The sequence below is a fragment of the Argentina anserina genome, chromosome 6 (genome assembly GCF_933775445.1).
Source record: "Argentina anserina chromosome 6, drPotAnse1.1, whole genome shotgun sequence".
Lineage (NCBI taxonomy): Eukaryota > Viridiplantae > Streptophyta > Magnoliopsida > Rosales > Rosaceae > Argentina > Argentina anserina.
Window position 1 is genome coordinate 16,675,883 of NC_065877.1, and position 9,609 is coordinate 16,685,491.

Genomic DNA, 9,609 nt, shown 5'->3' on the forward strand with positions numbered 1-9,609 from the left:
ATGGTAGGATAAGTATGTTAGATTTCAATAAATGGCGGGTAGCAATAGTTGAATGTGCTAAGTGTCTATGCATATAGATAGCCGAGTACGAGCCTAGATTGCATGATCCAACCTTAGTTGTTCTTGACTTGTTTTGGCATGAACCTTAGGGAGAATGAACTCTGATTTTCGTTAGCTTTATATGATTTGTTTTGGTGATGTATTGTGTGTTGGTTGGTTGATCACATGTATATATTAGCTTAGGTTTATTTTATGTTTTTGATCTGAACCTATACGTAAATCTTTATATCTCTTTGTGAAGTCATTGTTAAATGTTTGTGATTCTTTGCCCTAGGGGATCCCCGGTTTGTGAACGATACCCTCTTGTTTTATACTACTAACGATGTTTACATGGTTGATATTGATGTCGAGTAATCGAACCGATCAAATGGCGCCGTTGCAGGGGATCCATAAATATGGATCCTTAATTTTTAATTTCGAATTCACTGTTCATATTGTATATTTGTATATTTTTATCTTGTTTCGTTGTACATATAGTAATTTTATCTTAGGTTGTTGTTTTGGTGTTTGAGTCAATGATTGTTGTAGGTTATAAATCGAACGGAATAGGTAAAGTTTTTTTTTGTTAATCTTAGCCTTCACTCTTCATGCTAGCTGATAGGAGCACTTTGTGCGACGTTCTGAACATGTTTTTACCTCCATTTGTACTTTACTTAGCCCTTATTATTGTAGTATAGAGTCATTGAGTCGAGTTAGGAGTCTTTAGTGACGTTCGTTCCCTTTTAGTGCTAAAACGGGTGTAAAATGCAGAAATTGTCGAGAGTGCTATAGAGTAGTATTCCTTGTCGAACTAGGAAACCTAGTTTGGTTAGGATTTTTATTATTCGATATTTCTGTAACATATATGATTTATATTTATTATTTCCTTTCCTTATTTTCAGATTTAAATGTGAGATAATGACTTGGAAATTATGGAAAGAAAGAGGAGAAGAAGGAACCAAAAGGAGAAAAATGAAAGAAGTAATTTAGTTTCTGAATAAGATGAAAAGGAAGAAGTATGCAGCCTTAAAGGAGAGAAGGTTCATCCGGCCATTAAATGGAAAGAATAAGAAAAGAAGAAAACAAAAGAAGAAAATGGAAGGAGAGAACAAAGAGATAATTCTGAAGAATGCATGTGGTCTAGAAGAAGGGAGAATGCATGTGACCAACAAAGATGATCATCATTCAATCGAGAAGGAAAGAAAAGAAAAAAAAGGAAATACATGGATCAGCCCATTCAAAACCCTAGCAGCCCCTCCTCTCCTCATTCCTCTATAAAAGGCATGGCCTCCCTCACAATTCACCATCTCTATTCTCTTACAAACAAAGCCGAATTGCTGCCTAAATACATCCAGAAAATTCAAGCCAAAAACCTTCATCTATCATCACCAAGCCGTGCTCATCTTCCTCCTCCACCAATTCGAATTCATCTTCCTCCATCCTTCAAGGTTTTCTAATGTGTGATTCATCCATGGCTTGTAATCTTTCTTTTTATTTTCTGCAAATTTCGAATTCATTGTATGAATCATTGGATGTTATTTTCGGTTTCATATATGAAGAACATAAATTCAGACTTCTTTGGTTTTATGTTTTGATTGCATGAACTCATGAAATATATGTATGAATCCGTGTGTAGCATCTATGGGCAGTAGGATTTCGAAATTAATTTAGGTTTTATTTCAATTAATTCCTTGAATTTGTACATCTAAATCAATGCTTGAGGAAGCCAAGGCCATGGTTCTCCTAAGGTTGCGATTTCATTCACCAAAGTGTTCATTGATTGAATATGCGCTTCGTGTTTCAATTATGGATACTTATAGGGCTGTGATAGTTCTAGGAATTTGCATGTTTAATCAAGATGAGTGACGCCATGCTTGTGTAACATGTCTCCAATTCGACTTAATGTGCTTATGTGCTACTTTGTTGTTTAACTAGATGCTTCGTTATGTTGAACTCTCTTTAGCATATGTTTAGGATTGAACGCTTCGTTGATTCTAAATAATTAAGAAGTCTTAACGATTAGATGAACCGCTTCGGACTCTAATTAGAATTGGAATTGAAATGGACTTAAGAAGAATCGAAAATACTTGCTGCCTATATGTTGTTCTATGCATGTCATACATGTTTCTTGAGTAGAATTCGTGTTTTGGTTATGTGATGAATGGTTGATCAATTGTATATAAGTAATTTAGGATTTATTTTCAGTTGTAGTTTTAGAATCCAAATCAAATCCCCCAATAACATGATAAGTGTTGAGGCCCTTTTGATTCCCCGGACTGAACGATCCCTGCTTATTCTATACTAACGATGATGTTTTTCAGGGTATTTTATAGACGTTCTAACCGAACGCTATATCATTTTGGCGCCGTTGCCGGGGAATTGATTAATTCTCAATGCTTTGAAGTGTTAATTTTGTGCTATATTGTGAATTGTATAATTGTATTTTGGTTAATATGTATATGTGAACAGTAATCGTAAATAGTATGTCTGTGAACAGTAACCCGAAAATATTTAAAAAAAATTGAATTCGTAAATCTTGTATTTGTGATAGAGTTTGTGTTGTTATTTGTTATATTGTTGTAGTAGTATGCATATAGGATACTTGTTACTCTTAGTTTTATTTTTAGGGAAGCTAAATGTTTATTTATGCTTAGTTTATTGTAAGTTATAAGGTGAACGGAATAGGTAAAGTCCATTTTGTTAATATTAGCCTTAACCCTCCATTTGTACCTTGCAAAGGTCACTTGGGGTTGATGGCGGCTTTTATTAACACTTTGCGAGCAATCTAACACACAAAGTTATTCCGAGCTGAGTAAGGGTCTTGCTATTTTCATTACCCTAGTTCAAGGTTTACAAAATTGGATTTCAGAGGGCCATAGACTGACATACATCTCGGTGATGGAGTCGATTGGGAAAACATCCTTTCGAGGTTGTGGCCCCCATGGTGTCCAACAAATGAGTCCTGCCTTGTGACTATCTCTGATTCTAGCTATCCAGCCTTCTGAAACAAAGGAATGAGTTTGTGTCTAGACGACGTACTTAGGCCGCACGTCCACCTCGCTTTTATAACTTAGAAAATAACTTTGTATAAATAGATGTATATAGTTTCAAAAGAAAATGATATTCTAATTTTTAAGGTATATCGGATAAAGCAAGACCCTTACCTTGGGCTGTTTCAGTCCATTGCACAGTTAGCTCCTCTGCTCCACGTACCTTAAAAGTTAGGATTGTGTGTGAATAAAATCAATTAGACTTAGTGATACTCTTACATTTGTAGATTTCGAACAAAAAGAAAAAAAAATTGTCTTTAAGTTTAACTATATTTGTATTCAATTGCTAATATTTCTTTTATTTCATTTTATACTTGATCACTAACATTTTGTGTGTCTTTGTATACCTTAGTTGCCAGATTGGGATTTTAAGAAAGAGTTGGAGAATTCTATTGTTAACAGTTGATTGAAGCTCTCAATGACTTGGGAAGGACGACAAGTGTTGCAAGAAGCGGAGTTCCACCACACTCTAACTTTTGATTCATGATTTGCATTTAATTTAACTCATACTAACTTTTACTTAATCATTAACATTATACTAACTTATTCTTTGAGTTCCCATCTTCACTTTTCTAACGTTCTTTTTCGTGATGCAATACAGTGTAAGAGTGGAGTGAATATGCATTGAGTTTTGATTGTCAAAGTGGCACAAATTTGGAGGTGTACAACTCCAAGTGGCGTCGCCTACAACTTAAAAAGAAGTGAAGAGTCTAGGCTAAAGGACTATAAAAGTTAAGCGCTACATGGGAGGCAACCAATTTCAACCGTACCTGTGGTGGAGTCGTCTACGGGAGTTTGCATTTTCTTATCCCTTCACTCTTATGGTTGAATTATATATGTGTTGATGTGTGATCTTATTCTATACTTATGAATTACATTCTGATTATTGAGCTTACATTGAGGACAATGTAATTTTCTAATGTGGGGTAGGGTTGCATGATCATTGTTTGCTGATTTTTGCTTTGATTTCATGATATAAACGAAAAAGAAAGAAATAATTCGTAAAAATGTTTAAAAATTCGAAAAAAAGGTGTTGTTTGAGTCTTAGGATGCCCCTAAAGTCTAGGATGATTATGTCTCTAAATGCATAGATGATGGTTTTGCATTTCATAAGAATTGAATTGTAAGTTTCATTGATAATGTGGATTTGGTATGAACATGTGAGATTTTAATTGAATGTAATATGGCATACATGTTTGGTTAGTTTAAGTCCATAACAACCTGTGAGTTTTGAGCCCATATATGCTTTCTTCTTGAGTGATAATATGAAATTTCGTGGCTGTTTTGTGAACCTCATTATTCTTTGCATATTCAATGACTATGTGCCATAGCTTTTAATGGACTCTAGAATTTACTAGAACTCATCTTTTGTGATTGTTGAAACTTTTAAGTTATAAAATGCTCTGATTTTGAAAGGGATTTATGGATCATTTCTAGGATTACCACCATTTTAGCCAAACAGTCATGTATCCCTATATGTGCCCTGTTTGGGACCCCTTAGTTGAACCCCATTTGAGCCTACATTGAGGATTTTCTTCATCACCTATGTTATCTCCATGCTTAGTATAGTTACATCTACCTTGTCCTATAGACTTGGCAGACCTATTTTTGAGATGATGTTGTGATGATGCATGAAATAAGTGTAAGGTGGAAGACATGGGAAAAAAATGAACAAAGAGCTTTTAAGCAAATGCCGAAAAAAAAAATGAATGAAAAAGAAAAAAAATGATAAATTCGACAATAAATGAAAAGGAAAGAAAAGATGTTGTCTTCCATGTGTGATTTGGAGCTGAGTTGTAAATGAAGGTCTAAAAATATTTATTTGACCTTTGTCCATGTTCACTTTGTGGTTAAAATGATGTTTGGGCCCAACTTATTATATTTGGCCCTTGATGGTGTGTGGTGTCATAAGGATGGTGTTTACTCTGCTAAGTCTATAGGATTACCTTTGTAATTCCTTGATATTCCATGCCTTTAGCTAAGCCTAAACATTCACCTTGTATAATGATCCTAATGATTCTTAAAATGAGCAAATCTTGGTTTGTGGAGATGATCACAAGAGTTGAGCATATGGTTTTTGTCCATTTGTGCACTTAGTTGTTAAATGAGGTTTTCCTTTTGTTATTCACAAAGTGCCTTCATTTGATGAAATATGCAAGCTATTTGATGCTTTATTATCCTTTCTCTTGCATATACTTGTGTGTGAATCATAACCATGAATCTGAGTGAAAATAAGAGAGTATGCCTTGTGAGGAGGATTGGATTAACTAAACATGTTATGTGCCTATTGTCTCATTTCTTACTTATTCATACTATGAAGCATGTTAATGAAACTTGGAATGTATGTGCTTACATTCAAATGCTTAACTGGAAAGCTATGTGTTTTGAGATTATGAGGCAATCATTTAGGGGCAATAGAGTTTTGTGTTGTTTTGCGAACGGACTAGCAAAAGCCAAGTGTGGGGTAGTTGATAGGAGCACTTTGTGCGACGTTCTTAACATGTTTTTACCTCCATTCGTACTTTACTTAGCCCTTATTATTGTAGTATAGAGCCATTGAGTCGAGTTAGGAGTCTTTAGTGACGTTCGTTCCCTTTTAGTGCTAAAACGGGTGTAAAATGCAGAAATTGTCGAGAGTGCTATAGAGTAGTATTCCTTGTCGAACTAGGAAACCTAGTTTGGTTAGGATTTTTATTATTCGATATTTCTGTAACATATGTGATTTATATTTATTATTTCCTTTCCTTATTTTCAGATTTAAATGTGAGATAATGACTTGGAAATTATGGAAAGAAAGAGGAGAAGAAGGAAACAAAATGAGAAAAAGGAAAGAAGTAATTTAGTTTCTGAATAAGATGAAAAGGAAGAAGTATGCAGCCTTAAAGGAGGGAAGGTTCATCCAGCCATTAAATGGAAAGAATAAAAAAAGAAGGAAACAAAAGAAGAAAATGGAAGGAGAGAACAAAGAGATAATTCTGAAGAATGCATGTGGTCTAGAAGAAGGGAGAATGCATGTGACCAACAAAGATGATCATCATTCAATCGAGAAGGAAAGAAAAGAAAAAAAAGGAAATACATGGATCAGCCCATTCAAAACCTTAGCAACCCCTCCTCTCCTCATTCCTCTATAAAAGACATGGCCTCCCTCACAATTCACCATCTCCATTCTCTTACAAACAAAGCCGAATTGCTGCCTAAATACATCCAGAAAATTCAAGCCAAAAACCTTCATCTATCATCACCAAGCCGTGCTCATCTTCCTCCTCCACCAATTCGAATTCATCTTCCTCCATCCTTCAAGGTTTTCTAATGTGTGATTCATCCATGGCTTGTAATCTTTCTTTTTATTTTCTGCAAATTTCGAATTCATTGTATGAATCATTGAATGTTATTTTCGGTTTCATATATGAAGAACATAAATTCAGACTTCTTTGGTTTTATGTTTTGATTGCATGAACTCATGAAATATATGTATGAATCCGTGTGTAGCATTTATGGGCAGTAGGATTTCGAAATTAATTTAGGTTTTATTTCAATTAATTCCTTGAATTTGTACATCTAAATCAATGCTTGAGGAAGCCAAGGCCATGGTTCTCCTAAGGTTGCGATTTCATTCACCAAAGTGTTCATTGATTGAATATGCGCTTCGTGTTTCAATTATGGATACTTATAGGGCTGTGATAGTTCTAGGAATTTGCATGTTTAATCAAGATGAGTGACGCCATGCTTGTGTAACATGTCTCCAGTTCGACTTAATGTGCTTATGTGCTACTTTGTTGTTTAACTAGACGCTTCGTTATGTTGAACTCTCTTTAGCATATGTTTAGGATTGAATGCTTCGTTGATTCTAAATAATTAAGAAGTCTTAACGATTAGATGAACCGCTTCGGACTCTAATTAGAATTGGAATTGAAATGGACTTAAGAAGAATCGAAAATACTTGCTGCCTATATGTTGTTCTATGCATGTCATACATGTTTCTTGAGTAGAATTCGTGTTTTGGTTATGTGATGAATGGTTGATCAATTGTATATAAGTAATTTAGGATTTATTTTCAGTTGTAGTTTTAGAATCCAAATCAAATCCCCCAATAACATGATAAGTGTTGAGGCCCTTTTGATTCTCCGGACTGAACGATCCCTGCTTATTCTATACTAACGATGATGTTTTTCAGGGTATTTTATAGACGTTCTAACCGAACGCTCTATCATTTTGTTATGAGGTTGAAGGCGGCTTTTATTAACACTTGGAGATTTGTCTAACACCCAAGGTTGAGTCCAGCTAAGTAAGGGGCACGCTCTTTTATTACCCTGGTGCATGAGACCAAAATTGGATCTCAGAGAATGACAGACTGATATACATCTCGGTGATGGAGTCGATATGGAGTTCGTTCTCCGTAGTTCAACAAATGAGTCATGCCATGTTCACTATCTCTAATTGAGCTATATGGCCTTCTTAAAACACTTGATCTTGTGTCTAGACGTCCATACTTATGTTACACGTCCACCTCGGTTTACAACTTATAATCAATCAATCGTTCAATCATTGAAATGGCAAAGTGAACTTGTGAATTGTATTAACTTTGTAAACGTAAAGAACTAACTTTGTAGCATGACAACATAGTTGCCATCCCTCTTCTATAAAGTGTGCCATGTTTATGACTAAGGAAGGGCACGTTTCCTGTTTCATTTTGCATTCTTCAATGCTAACTTTCTAATTTTCGTGTTACATGAACTATTCATGTCCGCTATATCTAAGAAAACACAAGAGCTCAAAGATTGAATTCAAGCACTTAAAGACTTACAAGCTTTTGGCTCAAGTGGACTCTTGGATTTTGAAACTTCTCCAAGCAATTCAATCTTGAACTCTTCACCTAGATCAGAAGAAGAGGAGGATCCTTTCTTCCCCTTCATATTTGACTCGGAGACAGACACAATTGCGGACCGTAATCTAGTTCATGCCGGTGCTCCAATGGCACTCAAGAATGCTTCATCCCCACCACCCTTGAATCACCTTCATGCATTGCCAACTTCTCCATTCCGGTTCAATTTCTTGGGCAGCTGCCTAAGTACTCTGGTTTCTCAATGGAAGACCCTAATGTTCACCTTAGGGAGTTCTTGGATATTTGCAAGCTCCAATCGATTCATCATCTGTCCTAAGAAGGCTTGAGGTTGCTTTTGTTTCCATTTACTCTTAAGGGTGATGCTAAGCGTTGGTTGTACTCCCTGCCTGCGGGAATCATCACTACATGGGACGAAATGACTAGAAGGTTCTTGAAGCAATTTTTCCCTGCTCAACTCACGAAAAGACTAAGGAGGTAGATTCAGAACTTAAATCAAAAGGATGGTGATTCACTATATGAGGCATGAGAGGAATTTTAGGAACTAGAAAGGAAGTGCCCTCACCATGGTATTTCATTGGATGACTTTGTGCAATTCTTCTATGAAGGACTCAACACAACTAATAAGAGCATGGTGGATTCAGCATGTGGCTGCGCATTCATAAACAAGACCGGTCAAGAAGCTTATACCTTGATTGATGACTTAGCCGACAACAATCGTCAATTTACTTCCAAGGAGAAGAGAGGAAGCAAGAGCCGTGAGGTGTATGATGTTGATGCAAGAAATCAAATGGCTACTTTAGAGAGAGAGCTTGACGTTATACTCAAGGCATTCAATGGTTCGAGCACCAACACACAAGTGTGTGGCATTTGTTCTTTCAAAGACCACACAACCGAAAATTGTCTAAATGGTGCAATGACTGAAGAAAAGTTGAAATTCATAGGGCAACAAATGCCTATGTATGACCCTTATTCGAACACATATATCTCAACTTTCATTGGAACAATAACGCTCAACCGTCCAATGCTCAAGGTCAAGGACCTCGTCCTTCAGGTTTGTTTGTGAGGCCTCAGGTACCTCAAGGTTCTGTTCCCTTTAACTCCAATGTTCATGGTTCGAATAATGCATCTGCACCTAACTATGATGAACTTTTGAAGTCCCTTGCTCAAGGGTAGCAAAATTTAAAGTCTGCTACTCAAGCTTTAGTTATAGGTCAACAAGCTCATTCTAAGGACATAACCGAGCTTAAGAAGCAGAAGAGACAAGTTATCGACTTCCTGGCCAAGATTCATGAAGGAGGTAAGTTGCCGATCCAAACTGAGCTAAATCCCAATGTGAAGGCCATGATAACAAGAAGTGAGAGGATCTTGGATGCTCCATTGCAGCCAATCAAGAAGGCCGTGCCTTTTAAAGACAAAGAGGCCGAAAGTTTCAATGCAAATGACTTAGAGAAGGACCCTGCCTCCTCTATGGCCAATGATGCCATGCCTCTACCCCAAAGTGATCATGCCGTGCATGACACAGGTAAGAATCCTAACTCTAGTAGTTTGGTTTCAACTAATGCTCTTCCTCGTGTTCCTTTCCCCAATAGATTTGCAAAGCAAATAAAGGATGACTCTGATAAAGCCATGTTCGACATCTTTAAGAAGGTGGAAGTGAACATGCCTCTTATTGAATGC

The 9,609-nt window shown here is 36.3% G+C and overlaps 1 non-coding gene across 1 annotated transcript; it reads right to left on the reverse strand.

The window, feature by feature from the left end:
• Positions 1-8,395: 8,395 nt before the first annotated feature.
• LOC126801343 (small nucleolar RNA R71) lies at positions 8,396-8,502 on the reverse strand. Its single transcript, XR_007672833.1, has one exon. It is a non-coding gene; the product is annotated as a small nucleolar RNA R71 (small nucleolar RNA).
• Between the last annotated feature and the right edge of the window lie 1,107 nt (positions 8,503-9,609).